Source organism: Nipponia nippon, unplaced genomic scaffold (genome assembly GCF_047370975.1).
Source record: "Nipponia nippon isolate SJK-2023a ecotype South Korea unplaced genomic scaffold, ASM4737097v1 scaffold_5, whole genome shotgun sequence".
Lineage (NCBI taxonomy): Eukaryota > Metazoa > Chordata > Aves > Pelecaniformes > Threskiornithidae > Nipponia > Nipponia nippon.
Genome location: NW_028262369.1, coordinates 93,512,136 through 93,529,222, shown reverse-complemented (window position 1 = coordinate 93,529,222; position 17,087 = coordinate 93,512,136). Strand labels below are relative to the sequence as shown.

Here is a 17,087-nt window from a genome sequence, read left to right as displayed (position 1 = left end):
TTCTGATCACCTGCAAAGTGATTTCTCCCTTCCGTGAAGATAACCACGTGTAGAATTGAATGTTTCAGCATTAACACCTAGATCTCAGCTCCTCTGTCTTACCTCGAAGACAATTGACTGGGAATTGTAAATTTGCACTACTATCTCCTATTGAAATACCGCATTTGTCAACCGGTAGTGCAATGTTTACCTTAACTTTCAAAGGTAGGAGCTACCTGCTGGCAGACACCTCCACAAAGCAAGTCCTATCAATGAAAAATGCAACTTATTAAAGAGGTATACACTGGTTTTTTTCTTTTTTTTTTTTCCAAATTGAACGCACCAGTTTCAGTATCTCTACAGAGGAAGCTACTGCCCACAAGCCACCTAGAGCGCAACCTTGCACTCGTCTGATGTCTGTGCCTGCTACGCCGCGGTGAAACCTGCGACGTCCACCGGAAAAGAGCTCAGTAGGCTATAGCCCTGTGAACAGACTCCTGCGCCAGTTATTGTTGGTCGTGATCAACAATCACCTCCTGGTTAACAAAGCACACACCGAGTCCTATGGCTCACTTTCTGCGTGATTTAACGTTTCATAGATAAACTCAACAGCCCGCGCTACACTGAGTAATGAGCCAGATCTTCCTAAACACTTTGTTGATGTTTGCTTACAGCAATGTCGCTTGCTACATCAGGGGAGGAGGTGTCTGCGTTTCCTTTTTTTATATATTTTTTTAAGCAAACACAACTGACAAAACTGTCAACTCTTTTTATTGTTTTCAACTTATATAAACAGAATTAAGCTGCAGGGAGTCTATTAATAAAGGCCTACACAACAAAACCATTCACAATCTTCAAGGCAGGCTTTAATCTCCCAGAAAAAATCAATTTTATTTAGAATAAACTAGTAGAGAATGGCGATTACTCCAGGGAATTAGTCTTTAAAGTATGATGGAGAAATATAGATTTTCTTCTCTACAGGAGTATGATGTTGCAGTGCATATAAAATGTGCCATAACAATTACACAAAGACTTCTTTAAAAATACCAGGCTTACTAACCCTATAGCTTTCTAGAAATAAGTACTTCTGATAAAAGCAAGAAAGAGCATAATTAGAGAGACAAATACCTGGAAGTAAAAGCTCAGAGCCTTGAATAAGTGCCACTGCACTAATGAACCACTCCACCAAATCCCGGGAGGTCAAAATATATTATGTGTGTCGACTCCAGGGCAGAAGAACTAACCTTGTGCCCTTGCTTTCCATATCTATGGCATCTCCAAACCGTCACAAAAGGATGAACGCAGAGGGGGAAGTTATATTAATACAAGTTAAACGACCACCTGGAATACAGCTGCCAAGACCTTCACTCACAGATGGTGACACTTTGTCTTGGAGGCTAACCCTTTTCAAACAACCCAAAGAACACAAATTCTGCTTTTGGTTATACCTGCACCGGTCTGCAGCTGAGCGTGTCTTCATCAGCTGCAGCAGAAGGAATGAGGCTGTTCCTGCTGAGCACAGAATTTGATGCATTTTCACTCCAGTGCAGACACTACTGGCTTTTTAACATTTATAGCTTGGAGAAATCAGAACGACTTCAAGTCCTGACACTCCACATTTACTTGTTAACAGGGTCAGTATTTCACTTTTTATCTCTGGTTTATATTTCTCTTAGCCAGATAAGCGAGACCTGAACTCTGTGCCTATTATTCCCACTGCAAGAATTTAAAGAACCTTTTGATTCACTGAGAAACAAACAGCATGAAGGCTGTACTGCTTGCAAACCCACTTCTCAGCTCTTTACACTCTTTAACTGTCTATGCTCCAAGACCTTCATCAAGTACCAGTTAAAGCCTTCTCCTAACACTTAATTAGGGAAAATTATAATATCTGTTTTGCAGAAACTGCAGAGCCACAAGTGCAGTGACAGCTTACAGTCACATCTGGTTAGAAGTGCTTAGTGGCTATTGGAGTTCACTTACACTTTCAAAAAAGACATTTAGCTTGCTTTTTTTCAACAAAGATGCAACCTAAAAACCCAAGCCTGAATACTTCACGACTCTCAGAAATTACTTTTCAGCAGTCACAGCCACTTTGGGCAGAAGGAGATCTCGTATCTGAGCAAGGAGAGAAGTTCAGATCCAGAGCTGAGCTGAAGCTTGTAACTTTCTCGTCTTTATTAAATTCAGATATATTAATGAATATTTAACAGTTAAAATTTTGCTATTACTGCACAAACATTCTTCCTGCCTAGAAGTTGTTATATTGTGCCTTTGTTTATACTTGAATTTTATTTTCCTCCAAAGCAGGCATTTTCTATTTTTGCAGAGAAATTCAGTTTTCTGGTGGAACTGAACTCTCCTCCATCTGTAGAAAATACTTGTTGGCCTTACTGATACAGGAGCTTTTGCATCAAGGTTACATTACTAATAATTAAGCAAATCTTGGTGTAAATGACCTGCATTAGAATAAAGTGAAGCTGACGTAGATGTGGCTTACATGGTTTGAACCCAGTTGACACAGGTGCATGGGAGGATTTGATCTGGTGTAACTATCACTGTGTGGGGGGAAAAAAGCTCGCATACTTCTCATCAAAAGATACTGCCACATTGTGCTTGTGGGTATGGATGCACACATACAGATTTGGGTAGCAGTTAACGCTTCTTCCATCCACCTACACTTCTGAATGAAGTTGGTAGCTATGCAACAGCTCTGCTCTTAACCACACATCATCGGGGTCTCTGCTTACATTGTGCCGTAGCGTTCCAACACCGGCTGTCTTCCGTCCTCCTCCTTCATCCCAACTCCCCTATTCTTTGTTGTAGGAAATAACAACCCAGACAGCGGCAATGTCTCTTTTCCTTATTGGTAAACATTCTCTGGGCACATCTGCTGTGATGATGATAAGGCAGAGGTCTGCTCTCAAATGGGAAAAACAGAATGTCAGTTTACATAATGGCCAGAAAACAAGAAAAAGAACCTACGCGCTCGAGCAGCAAGCCTGTTTCTATCTCGCTTCATTGTCTTAACAGGATTCTTATTGTGTTTATATTTAGAGACATGGGAAACTGTGCTAGCCATGCTACCCATTGTTACTTAACCTCAAACAACCTATATAATACGCTGTCCATTAAGGAACCTGAATATAGACTCTAATCAAGGTGGCTAAACAAGATATAGGAAAATAAACCTCAGCGCTTCCTCCTTGTTTGGGAAAAAACAAACAGGAAGGCTCCCTCTTAGACTCACCTCAGCAGAAAAGAGGGGGGCTTTGGGCTTGTTTTTACAGGCTCACAGAAGATTTTAGCTCTCCGGTGTGCACCTGTTTGCCTTTTTCATCCTTCAAATTCAAACGGCTAGAAACACTTCAGCAACTGGGAAACTTTTTTCTTTTCTTTACTTTTTAGGGGCAGAAATGTATTAGAAAACTGTGTTTACAAACGACAGTGGAAACCTGACGTAACTGAGACAGCACTGACTGCGACCGGCTGATCATCGGCAAGTTGCTTTTGATAACATGTTAGTGCGTTGTGCTTGGTTGGGTAGGCTTGCCTGAATGCTGTATAACCGACAAAACATTACCAAATAGCTTGAATCCACATAACTGACATTAAATCGAATATCATGTTCCTAATGGAAACAGAGCCTTGATTGTTAAGAGTCCACGATTCCAACTCACGTACATCCTCATTGCAGAGGACTAACAGTGGCAACTGAGCCCGAAATTCTGAATGCAAAACCATTTCACATGCAGAAAATATTTACAATGACTCCTGGTTAAAAATTTAAATTATTTAAACAGCACATTTCAGTCTTACTTTGTCTTCAGGAGCCACAATATATGGGCCTTTCAAACCAGCCAGGGATGACAAACTTAAATCCTTTAAAACTTTAAATTGACAAATTTATGTAGACAGCTTTTGCCTCTTTCTGTGGTGTTGTATCTTGTCATAATCATAGCATTCGAGATTCCTCAATAAGTATTGGGGTTTCCTATAGAAATGTTCAAGCTTTGGACGTCTAATTTAACATAAAGTAATAACAGTCTCTGGTATACAGCAGAGAGAGAGGTTGCCATCGGAAAGCAGTACAATAATTTTTCTTTGAATTGTTGGGCCCTGATGAATGTAAGGCTGTGAAGATGAGCTATCAGGTATGCCACAGGCTGTGGGACCTCACACCAGAAAAGTGTCTCTTTTAATAGATAAGAGATTGAAGGCAAGGTTGCTCAGTTGCTACCCTTAGCAAACACATTTCCTTGGTGAGCATACTTCTTACTATCTTGTCTTGTCACCCAGTCATCAAACATGAGATTGATGTAAAGCTATGGAGAGTGAAAAGGCTGTAGTTCTGTCTTACCTCTCCTTTCATTTTCCAGTACCTCTGGAATCCTCCTGTGCAAAGACCGACAGGAAAGCAGGAGGCATGCAAAAGGAACGTCGGTCTCCAGGCGGAGCTCAGGGAAAAGGTGGTCCTGCATTGCGCCTTCCTACTCCACAGGCAAGGAGAGAACCCTTTCCTGTGATAGTTTCCTTTCTCTACTGCTCAGGTTTCACATGCATGTCATACCCCCTCTGTCCTGGATTTAGTGCTAGAGATGAGAACAAACTGATTCCTGGGAGAAAGGCCAAAGGCTGGCCTCATTAGGAGTGGCTGCAGTAGGATTTCAGCTAGATTTTAAAATCAAACCTCTGCTATGATTTCATTTATTTTAATCCTCCTCACCGCTTTCTCCCCCACCCTTAGAGTCTCCGTTTCTTTCAGGTGGTGGCACTGCTGCACCATTTGTGGTACAGATCCCTTTCCCAGATTTTAGAGTGTATCTCAACAAGTAATTAGAACAGTTTTCACTAGCTCATGCTGTCGGCTTTCCAGCTCCTGCATGATCCAAATGGCTCTCAGGGGATGTTACATTATGGTTGGTTTGTTATTGTTTGTTCCAGGCCAGTGCCACTAGACAAAGGCGTTATAAAACTGGTGAGTGGTATTAATCACAATTTCTTAGGTGTCTCTGTCTGCAATGTCCCTATTCTCACTTTCCCATTTTTTTGCTTAGCTTTCGTTTTGTTCTGAAAGAACAATAAGGATGTGATGTACAGAATACTTTGCCATACAGAAGCTCAGCAATAAGCTGAAATATTTGTAAGGTTAAATTAAAAAAGTCTGAGAGAAAAATAAGCATGGCATTTCAGCGCCTCCATCTCTTTGTTAGGAACGACTGGATTAGTATCCGAGAGCCTACTTGCAAACAGCCAAACTCCCACCAGCTTCAAGTATTTCAAGCCCCTAAATTCAAGTGAAGCTTAACTACTTAGCCATTGTGTGTCTCCATATCTAACTTGACTTCAGCATACACTGCAGAACGTCCCCTGCTGCGCATCCCCAAAACAAGCCCCTTTGAAAAGAGTGTTTATTTCAATTCAGTTAATCCTTATCATTTCATAGTTTTGAAATTCATGTACCCCTATCCTTGTGTTAAGAGGTAGATATTCAGTCATATAGGGGGAGGAAAATAAACAGAGTAAATATAACTAATTTATTCCATTTCTGATCTTATTGATTCCAGGTCCAGAGGGCTTTTAAACCCGTTAATTGAGGCAATAATAAGTAATAATAACTTTAGCCCGTCTCCCTCCTGGGTCTTTTCAGTAGAATGAAGTGGCTATTCAGTATCATAAAAAAGAAGCCCTCCAACTGAAAATCCACCAACACAACTGAAGGTCCTCTGAAAATATGAAAAAGAAAGAAGAAACAACCCCTTTCGCGGGATGGCTAAAGGCAACCGGACAGTTGTTAAATACGTTTTACGAAGAGGACTATGAGCCTGGTAGATTATTGACTGATCTAGCAATAATAACAAGCCTGCATTTACATAGTGCTTTACATCTTCAAAGTGCTGTGTAAACATTAACTAATTGATTTGGTCAGAAAAACAACTGCTTCCAGTGTAATATCAAGTATGTAGTCACAAGAGAATAAGTTATTAACTAAAGGAAGCAATTTATTTGAAAATCTATTCTCATAAATTATACTGATCTTTTTTTCTCCTTTTTTAAGTTATTCCCTCTGCAGTCTGATTAATGCCTGGATTAATTTGCTCATGATTTCTGGAAATTTAGTAAGTGCAAACTTAATAGGAGGCTGATAGAAATGTTAGAGGTAATTGATGCTTTAATGGGCATGAAATCTGGAAAAGTACCCGATCGGAACAGATTCACAATGGCCTTTGTTAAAGCACTAGGGTAAAGGCTGACCGCGTTAGGCACACTTCTTGAGACAAGTTTCGTAAATTGTGTACCGTGAATATTGTCTGCTTCCTAAACTCAGAGGGACAAAAGATCTATCAAACCAATAAAGCACTTCTCTCATTAACTCCACACATTGTATTATTACCTGCTTGTTTTTTATCAGCATTTTTAACGACAGCATTTTCAACGACAGCATTTTTCAACTGAATGGTTGAATAGAAGATTGTAATTTTTTTAACTATAATAAGCAGTTTGTATTATGCCATATCAGGACAAAAGTATTATAGAGGTTGGGGCCACTCTTTCCCCCCCCCCCCCACCTGGATTGATACAAAAAGTTTCTGTTCTCATTCTTGGTTTGCCTGTTCTTTTAAACAAGACCTGATCTGATCTCCGAATCAGGTAAATCCTATTATTCTGTTTCAGTCATGAATACAAATGAAACATTCCATAATCTGTCCACGAGAATCTAATCCAGGTCTGTTTCTTAATGGAATACGCACACAGTGATAACGCATATATTGTGTGTTATCAGGAGGCAAAAATACCTTCATCTGTGAATGCTGCTTGGTGTAAACGCTCTGTTTATCACTACAGTGTGTTTGAAAGCCTTTATTTTTAGGAGAAATAAAGTCGGGAAAACACCAGTGAATCTCAGTTTACCACAACAGGCTATAGCACTCCCGGCTGCAAAGTCCCTGTCGCATATTTAAAGTCAGCTCTCAAGTTCCTTTCCATGAAGTTCTGGCTGCTGCACTGGCACTACCCATCCTCACATTAGCTCTTGTACTAGCCAGTAAGTAAAAACCATTGTAATGCTGTCTGGCTTGTAAATGACAAGAACAATAAGGAAAGTCTGAGGCTGACAGCCAGCAGTCCATGCTGATTACGGAGAAAAGGGAGCGCATTTTTTACTCGCTTTTTGTTATTGTTATTAAGGTCAGTGTCATCCATCAAGATGCGGAGTTATTTCTGACACAGTTTCAAAGGTCAATTGGTCATGTGCAACGACAAAAGAGATTCGTGGAATAATGTACCCAAAAACTGGGGAATGTGCCTTTTCACTTTCTATTGTCATGGCCCTGCTCATATTTCAATGCCAGCAATCAACAGAGAGACATTTGAGAAAGTACTGGTTAAGTAAACAAGGAGAAACCACAAGTAACTCATTGGTGTATCGTTTGAAAACCATGAAAATTCTCCTTCTAAGCTACCACTCCCTTTATTCCAAATATTCAGTCAGTTTTTAGCCAGGAGAAATATTTCATCGGCCTCCCCGTGCTACAAAGCGGCAGACTTCTTAAACAGGCTCCTGGTCCTACTCCAATGAGAGTTTAGTAGCAAAACTCCGAGTATAACCTCTCATGCTACAAGTCACTTGGCTGGCACGCTACCATCTTTGTCCGTCCTTCTAGGAATTTGCAGATGAATCTTTTCCTGAGTTTTAATTCAGGGGAAATCTTGGGCAGAGTCCGCAGAGGTTTCATCACCATACCTGCCACGTTTCCACAGTAAGAACTGCTGAAATCGGTAATAAATGGGTGAAGACTGAATCCAACAACCAGCAGGACACTGAATGAGAAATTCCACTTTTACCCTCTACTGTGCAATGGCTGCACAAATACAAAGCTGCAATACGTTCTGCCACCCTCATCCATCTCTCCTTGATAGGAGAGCGGGAATATCAGTGCTTCCCATGTACTAGAGCCAGGCAGAGGAGGATTTCTACCAGGCATGTGAAGCCTCTACAGGAGGCCCCTAACTCCCATACTCCACTCCTTTGTGACAAAGAAACTCGCTGGCTGTTAGTTTCTCAGTGAATAACTTTGGAAACAAGGCCTCCTTCGCCCAACGAATTACAAAACTGAATTCTCTGGGAATACAAACAGTGTCATTCGGAGATACAATCTGCTTCTCTTTTGAACTGATCTATCTATGCCATATATTACCTCAGCTTCTCAGCCTACAGGCCCATACAGCGCTTCTGATTAATGAAATAGTGGCATGATCTTCCTGAATTTAGAGACAGCAATGAGCATGTAGCCAGGCTGTACGAGGACTGCATTACCCACCTGTGGTGTGGATCCGTAGCTTCGGTATTTTCTGTGCATTTTAGCTCCTTTCATTTGATAACAGCTTATTTGCAGGTCATGGATCTAATGTGAGTGCTCCTGGCACTCGTAGTCACTATTGATCACTTAATTGCAATGTAGTACTACAGAGTGGCATGGAAATTATACGGTAAATAATTACCAAGTAAACAGTTGCATTTGTTTTGTTTAATTTCGCAGCTTTACAAAATTTGTCACATAGTAGTTAATAATTTAGGATTAAGCAGGTCCCATGAGGGGCAACAAAGTGTTTAGTATAAAACACTGCAGTGAATTTCTTCTCACTTCTAATGGTTGCAATATAAAAAGCAGAAAGCATAAATTGAAGGGTGCGTTATACCATTAAATCTGGAGTACAACAACCAAGAACAGAAATAAGTTTATACGGAAGGATTTACTTGGGAGTGGATCTAGGAGGCGCAAGACAGTTGTAATCTCCCCATTTGTGCTAAAGCTCATCATTCATACCCACATCGTGTCTGTACCCAGCCCTGACTCACTAAACTGGAATAAATACAAAACTGATATTTTGAATCGGTAATATTATTCAGTCAGACAGATTCAGTTTAAGAGGAATCAGCGATATATGCATTAGGTCAGTTGTTAACAGCCTGTTTAGTCCCACGTTAGAGTCAATGACATACTGACAGGCACACATATTGACGAAACAGCTCCCGAAAGCACACACATTCATTATTTAACTGTAGAATCAAAGCAGTCATTAAAAAAATGTGATTCTGAAAAGCTGGAGACATTTCTGGTTTATCTTTGTCAAAGGCTCACTCCATTACCCATTAGGATGGACAGGCCTTACTTTTTCAAACATTGCACACGTCAGCCAACAAAACACGAGCCTCTCTTTTGAGGAAGAATCCCATTTAAACGCCCAGAGTCACAAGGGGGTTATTCTTCTGTATTCCCAGGGTTTGCCCTTCCTAGATAAAACCAGTACTGTAAACTCAGCAGGAGATTAAGGCAAAGTTCTCAAAACCAATGGCTCAACTATTGTCCCTCGATAGCTCTCAAGTGTGGGCTCAAGATAAGGCACTTCTCAGCAATAATTTCTTTTTTCCTGCTTCTTCACCCTCCCACTGCCTTCTAGACAAACACACTGGGTTAATGCATCCAGTACCCGAATAACATAGAGGTTAATATACAATATTCAAAAATTACTCCAGAGCAGCTTCAAATTCTGTCATCTATTTGCAGCGCTTTGGTAGTGATCACGTATTAGAGGTACAAAATTTTGAAACACCGTCATAGGCTTTCCAGTTATTCTCTCAACTCCCCTGTTACTTTGTGATTCCTTCTATGAAAAGCATTTAAAATATTAGTTAAATGATTACTTAATTTTGCCTCTGCAAAGACAGAGATAACTGCGCTACTAGGACATATTGAGAAACTGAGGTGTACAATTTCTTTTTTTAACTCCCCGTATTATTCTCTCTAGACAAAGCTCTTCGGTGAAAGGGCTATCTTTCCTAAAATGCCAGGGATCTGCGGGCACTAATAGGTCTTAATGGCCCCGACCCGCCTCACCTCGCCCCACTCCCCTGCCCCTGGGCCCAGGGGCTCCATTTAAGCCCAGGCTTTCAGCCCTTGCCTGAACTACTTTGTAGGTATGCTTGCCTCCAGGCTTGCCTCCAGGCTTGTCTCCTGACTACATGGACCTACCTGGTAAGCAGCCCGTTGGCTGCATGCGTGCTTCAGGTGTCGGTTATAGATTGTCTCTAAGCCCTGTCTTTGGCCTTGTCTCCTGGTTGGACTTTGGACCCATGTTGTAGCCTTGTTTCCAGTCCTCTCCCTGGCTCCTTTCATTCCTGACTGGGCTCCCTGGACGGACCTTACTGTTGTAAAGTTAGTCACCCCGCTGATTTTAACGGTGTTATTTTTTCATTACATGACCACCTGAGAGCAGAATTTGCCACTGTATGACCTCAGTGCGTCACTCGGTATCGACAGAGCTACACTGACTGTTTGCCAAACATAAAATTGATTTTTAACATTGTTTTAAAGGCCTGTAAGGCTGTGCATAATTTCATAAGTTGTCTATTAAACTGAATTGCTGACTCTAAGCTACTAATATCATTCAGTTCTGATCTACTGATCATACAAAAAATGCAGGCTAAAAGTGTGTGCAACACTTGCTATAAATTTCTGTATACCAGACACAAAATGCACTGCTGGTCAAGGTTATGAAAGCTAAATGAACATACTCGTTTCAGTCTAAAGATCGCTATTCCTGATAACGTTATCGTCACAGGCAAAAGACAATTTTGTATCACAGAAACACAGTTGTATTTTATTTTATTTTGTTCGAAAGCACTTTGGAATGTATTTGTATATGTGATCTCTTGTACATCTGAATGCTGAATTATGATGAGTTATGTCACACAGATAAATTGTTTTCTTTGCAAGATGCAGCATAGCTTTTACAGACTGATACCAATTTAAGTAAAAAAGCACCTACATTTCAACTTAAAAGAGAAAATAGAGGTATTCTGAAAGATAATTAGATAATCCCCATAGTATTTTGCTGTCGTTTTGTTAATGACATACATATATGGTAAAGATGACCCATACATTCACATTCATAAAGACTATCATTTTACAATGATTGCCATTGTATTGTGACCCAAGGATCACAAACAGTATTAGAGCGTTCCAGACAAGTACAGAATTCACTGGAATTACAGGAAAGATTAGCAGAATAAACACTTCCAGCCTTTCCAGGCTCTCTTCCTAAGTTTGTTTAAATAAGAGAGAAGACGGAGACGCTAAAAACAAATGGAGAAGTCACAAGCCTGGCAGAACCCCCTTAAATGGACGCTTCTTAGGCTTCCCCAATGTCCATTCAAAGTTGCCTAAGCATCAGTAGGCCCTGTTGTTTGGTTGATCTTTTGGACTGCAGGCTCTCAGTTTACCATCCCTTATCAGCAGCAGGCCCAGGAATCCCAAGCCTGTTTGTTTCAAGTAAGTCTGTGCTCTCGCACCGCGCAGGTTCCCAAGAGCAATTGCCATTTGCGGTTCTGGACAAAATAACACATTATTACTCGCATTTCTAAGCTCAGTGTTTTCACTTCACTTGAATCTTCCTTAGAGTTCACTCTGAATCTGTAAGGAATCCTGATCCCTTCACTCTAAATGTTGACTGGTGATCAGTGAAGGCTCAGTCCCATGCCATGCTCTTTCATTTGTGTTCCTCCCTTCCCTGTGTTTCATATCTCTGAGTTCCCCTTTGCTCAGTAACTCCCTAATAAATCTCAATAGGTGATTTGTACCCCCCAGCTAGTAATCCATGCAACGTACGATCTCTGTGCTTATACTAATTAAAGAACATTTCTGATATCTGTCTTCATGCTTTGGTATAAGCGTTCCACTGTAACTGCTCGAGCTTAGGACATGTTCTCATCTTTACCTGTGACTTCGGTTGCTGCAGGCAGTCATTATTGGGGAGAGAGGGGTCACTGCTCTGCTTTCTGCCGTTGCAGAGTCTCATCAGACAGCGCAATGCTGCAGTACTGCACGCTGGGCCAAACTGGTGCCGGCCCTCGGCCAGCGATCCCAGCCCAGAACTGCGCCGGGCAGGGGGCAGGCGGCACTGCCCCTCACCGTGCACAGTGTGGCAGAGTCCAGGGAACGGCCCGGTCAACATCAGATCCAAGCCAGCCAGAACAGGGGTGTCTGGGCAGCCAGAAAGTACTTCCTATATTTCTACTGGTTTTTTTCCTTGCTGATTATTTCCTGTAGCCTCCCTCACTTTCTCTACACTTCAGCTTTGGCCCTCATCCATAGCTGTTAAAATACCCTTCCTTTATTTGTCTCCCTTGCATGGTTCATCTCCCTGTACTTTCCCCTGTGCAGACCCATGCTTCTAATGGAGCCCACCTCTTGTTTCCCCCAAAAAATCCAGCTTTTTTTCCTTGCCCTCCAATTGTTCCTTCAACTTGTACAACACCCGCCTTGTGTCTGTCTTACCTACTTGCTTTGTATGGCCCTTGGAGCATTTGAATTATGGTTGTGAGCATGATTATCATAATAAAAAGCATAAAAATAATAATAAAAGATGTTTTAATTGCTTACGAGAAAGTATTATTCCAACAGACCGAATGAAATGTTACCATCCTATGGTTGTGTTTTACTCCTAAAGAAGACCAGAGCTTGGACAATGCGGATAAATGCAGACCCAGGCTGCAATTACAAAAAAAGCTGTCAATAACACTCCACAACTGTCACTTTTATTACCCGACTCCCCCTCCCATAACACTACCTCATTTGTAGCCATGGTAAGATGCCAAATTGCTTTATTTCCAAAGTGTATGACTACATTTTAAAAAAGCCTTTGTGTGCAATATATTCCACAGTGCTTAGTCTCATTAGTATTGCCTCAGCATGCATGCATTCATGACCAGCATCCTTATTTCATATGGAGGCATCCTTTAAAGAAATTGAATGCTAGAGGGTCTATACATCAATGTTATGATGCTGTATTTTTCATGAAATCTGTAAATAAGGTCAACAGGGTAGGGATATTCCAGATGACAGAATCCCTAATAGTTTTTGAGGAGCAGCCTGTTTCCCTCTAAAAAGTCAATTTGCTTTTGACCCGTGCCTATTAAAGAGTGTACTTTGTATAGCAGAGGCAAAGCACAATTCCATCAGTTTTCATGGCTTTGGGTAAATATTGTTAGGATGATGTATGCAAGACTAGCTGCCCATAGCTAAAGAAGGAAGGTAATGAGGACTCTGGATCATTGTAAGTGGCATTGTTTGACTCTGTATTTTAGGGTCTCAAACATGATGAATTCATAACTAAGATAGCATGGCAAGGGAGAATAAACGACAGCGTTGGCCTTCTGGAAGCTATAATTTAGAGAGCCACGAATGCCATTTCTGTTGCTACACATGAAAATCTAAATAGCTTAAGCTTCTTTCAAGACTTTGGACCCAATCCTGATTCCCTGGGAATCACTGACTTCAGTGAATGGAAGGCCAGACTGTTTCACAATAGAAGGATTTGTAGTTTCTCCTCCCTGCCCCTGTCAGCAGCTAATCAGAGCCCATTACAGAAAAAGGCATTGAGCTCAGGTCCAAGGTATGAATGGGATCCAGGTCACTAGTGACTGAACGTCACTACAGCTGGGCAACTGAGAAGTAACTTGGGGAGCGAAACTAGTTCCTGGTGGACAGCTGTCCACTGGACAGGAATCACCACCATAATGAGAGTCGCAAAAAAGGGAGAAACAAAACCTAGTTGGAAGAGAAGAGAGAGGTGTGAAATAGAGAAGCAGATATACAGGGAATCAAATGAGGCAGGCAAAACCAGAGCATAAAACCCAATAGAATTCATTATAGTTTATGACATAGTGGGGTTCTAATTCCAATATCCAACAGCAAGCGGATCAGATGTTCAGGCCGATAACATTGTTTGTCTTCGCTAGAATACAGAAAATGGGAGGAGGAAAATGAAATTAACATGAACAAAAGTGACCAGAATTAAAGTGACCAGAAAAGGACACAATAAACTAGATGAGATTATTTATAACAAGAAGGCCGCAGTTCCACAGTCCATCACACACCTGCTTTCTGTCCCATTCTTATAAAGTTCCCTCCCTTCTGTCACTGATGCACTTACGTCCTGTAACTGTCCCCAAGCACGGGACATTGGAACAACTGGCTAATAAAAAATGGGTTAGCATTAATAACAAGAAAGGTTTGTGTTTCTGTTAATGAATTCTCATTGTGTTTCTGTTAATGATGAATAGCAACTTGAGAAGTGGTTTCTTTCAAGAGACAAATGACCAGCCAGTGGACACTGAATCTTTAAATTATCTTACTCTACTTTTATTGACTGTTCCTTTTGACAATTCTCAGTTTTCCTTTTTTCTATCCCAGTCCAAAACCTCTTCCTCCTGAAAAGTGAACTAAAGTCTTGTCTCTTTCTTTCAAGATTTTATCTCGTGGCTCAGACTCTGTCTGTGAGCCCATCCAAAACTGTTTACGTTCCTTTTGTTCTGAGGTGCAGCCACATGTCCCAGGGACCATTCAGGTGGGGAACCCACCTGCTGGGTCCTGGAGCCAGTTTGACTAGCATTTCCTTTCAACACCAAAGAAGCCACATAATCACTTTGTCACTTCCATGGCACCTATTTTACTGCTAAGGACTTTCCCTTTTAGAGAAACCCCCCAATTCCTTAATTGCTGTCTACTAAAGACCACTTGTTTTGCAGTACTGATTAGCTTTGGAGTTTGTATAACCCTTTGGCAGAGGAAGATTTTTATATGAAATGGGCAGAGTTTGTTTTACAAGGTAAGTTTCTCCCCTCTATCTTTGACAGCAATATCTCATACCTGTCAGTGCAGTTGGCTGAGTCTATTGCCACCAACACCAGCAAATGAATATGGTAGCCTAAGCTCAGTTGTCAGTACGCTATAGTGGAGAAAGGCACCGAGAGAATAGTTGACCTACAGAGAAACTATTAGTGGCCTTAGCAGAAGTTAGATGCATGAGTGGCACCATTAAATCCCTGTTTTCAGTGGATTTCAGGATTCCCCCTGTGACTTGACTATTCACCCATCCCTTGTTCCTAAGAATTAGGTAAGTGTCTCAGGTTTTCATCCACACCTACCATACACTAATTAAGTCTTATAATCTTAGCCAGTCTGCTAAGGAGTTTTACAAAAGAGACGGCAACGTTAGGCAGGGCCTGAAGATATCATCCCACTTTGAATACATGAATTTGTATGATTATTGCTGCTGGTACACCAAAATTAAGCAATTTTCCTACATAACCTTTTCCTACCTAATGTTTCCACTGTGTGGGATATGATGTAGCTTCACATCCAACAAGGCCATAAAAGTGCCGGTTCCATGACTGAGGCTTGAACCCACCTCCCTGGACACTTTCTGCATTTTAGCACTGTCATGTAGTATGTCATTCACCACGTTGTAGTTTATGCTTATTAGAGGAATATAGGAATTTTTCGTATTTAGGATACTACTTCTGCACAGTCAAACAAGTGCCAGGCTGTTATCTGGCAGTCCTTCCAGCTTTCATCATCTTCTGGGAGAGACTCACCGTAAAGGCAATGATAAAGAATAGTCTGTAACTTGTTCATGCTTTTATCCATTCGTAAGTATCAATAGCAAAGGAATGTTGGCAAGTACAAGTTTACTCTTCTACGAGTTTTTGCTGAAGTTAATATTCCCACGGAGCACAGGAATAATGAAGCAGTATCTTCCAAAGTTAGGGTGCTGAACAGAGTCAAGAGTCCTGAATTCTATCAGCTCCTCTGCCATATTTTGGATAATTTTCTCAGATAAAATAAAATCGCTTCCTTGAGTCTCAGTGTGTGTTTAACAATCCTTCAGCACCTTTTAAAGTACATGGAGGAGTACTAAAAACTTCTATTATAAGTTGATTGGAACAAACCTGTCTGGGTGTCAAACTCCCAAGCTTTATTTTAAACAAAGCTTTGGATAAAAAGCTGTTACACAATTATTAAAGTCAAGTGGCATGTTTTCAAAAAGCTTAATGTCTGACTGAGATGACTCGGTATTCAGCATTTTATCTGTAATCCAGTAAAATAAAAAAGTCTTTAATTTGTATGCCCTATTTATGTTCTAACAAAGAAATATTTAAAAGTCTTATCCTGATAGTAGTTCAGTCTTTGTTGGCATCTGGCATTAGACTTCCTAATGTATCTCTTGGAGCCCTTCCAAAGAAGAAAAGAAGGGGAGAAAGAGAGAAAGAGAGAAGAGGGGGGAGAATAAAGAAATGTTATTTATGTTATTTTTTTGTTTTAATCACTTCTCTCTAAAATAACACACAATGAACTACAGGGTTTCAGTGGTAAATGCTGAAATATTATAAGCAGTTCAAATGGCTGTGGATTCTTCCCATCTGTCATGGACTGCAACTGAGCACTGTAACAGAAAAATGATATTAGTTTCAAACTAAAAATAAATCATCAAGCCAAGTCTGTATCTCTAATCCTACCTACGCTGCCCTACCAGTGACCTTCCCATGGCAGGGACAAATCATATTCTATAGGGAATTTGTGAATTCATTCTTCATGCTAGCTCATTTTGGGTCTCCTTGTGGGGAAAAAAATTTTTTTAAAATCTCAGATACCTCATACTGAACCCACCACATTAGTGTTTCAGCCTTTGGCAATGTTAAGCTTCTCTCCATCATAGTCTAGCCAGACTACTTTCGTATTTAAGATCTCTGAACTTGTCTACTAGGAGTTTATAAGGGCTAAGACATTAGGAGCTACTGCCTGTCCCTGAAGCATTCCTGTAAACAGAGGGGAAAATAATGGAATCTCACTCCAGACATGGATAACAAACAGGGAGATATCCTTTCACAGGTAAAAGAGTAAGTGCAAAGACAACTTCTGCATACATTTAGCATCCTCTTCCAAGGCCTAAGCAGGTGCACTTACAGGAATAGTAAAATTCACTGAATACTGTTACATGAGGCAAGATCAAAGCTGCTTCTCTTTTCCACACAATTGATTTAGGCCAAGGGAGGTTCATTTTTGAAGTTAGATTCATTCTGCTATAATCTTCATGTCAAATGACATCCATTATGTCTAATCTTCATTCATAAATGAAAACGGTCTGATTAGTTCATGTTACTTGTTTGAAAAAGACAGCACTAAACAAACCCAGCAATTGGAACCTATTGGTAGAAGAAAACAACAGCTTCCTTCTTATTTTAAGAAAACCTCATCAATGGTCCA

The 17,087-nt window shown here is 40.7% G+C and overlaps 1 protein-coding gene across 2 annotated transcripts in view; it reads right to left on the bottom strand.

Moving 5' to 3' along the window:
* Positions 1-17,087, bottom strand: part of THSD7B (thrombospondin type 1 domain containing 7B) — a 540,474-nt gene that overhangs the window by 434,590 nt on the left and 88,797 nt on the right. Inside the window, exon 1 of one of the 2 annotated variants that reach the window (XM_087730298.1) lies at positions 4,340-4,422. The exons of the other annotated variant lie outside the window; for it this stretch is intronic. The gene's annotated coding sequence lies outside the window, so the exon portion shown is untranslated. Of the gene's footprint in view, positions 1-4,339; positions 4,423-17,087 lie in introns of those variants that run through there. 2 annotated transcript variants of the gene reach the window in all.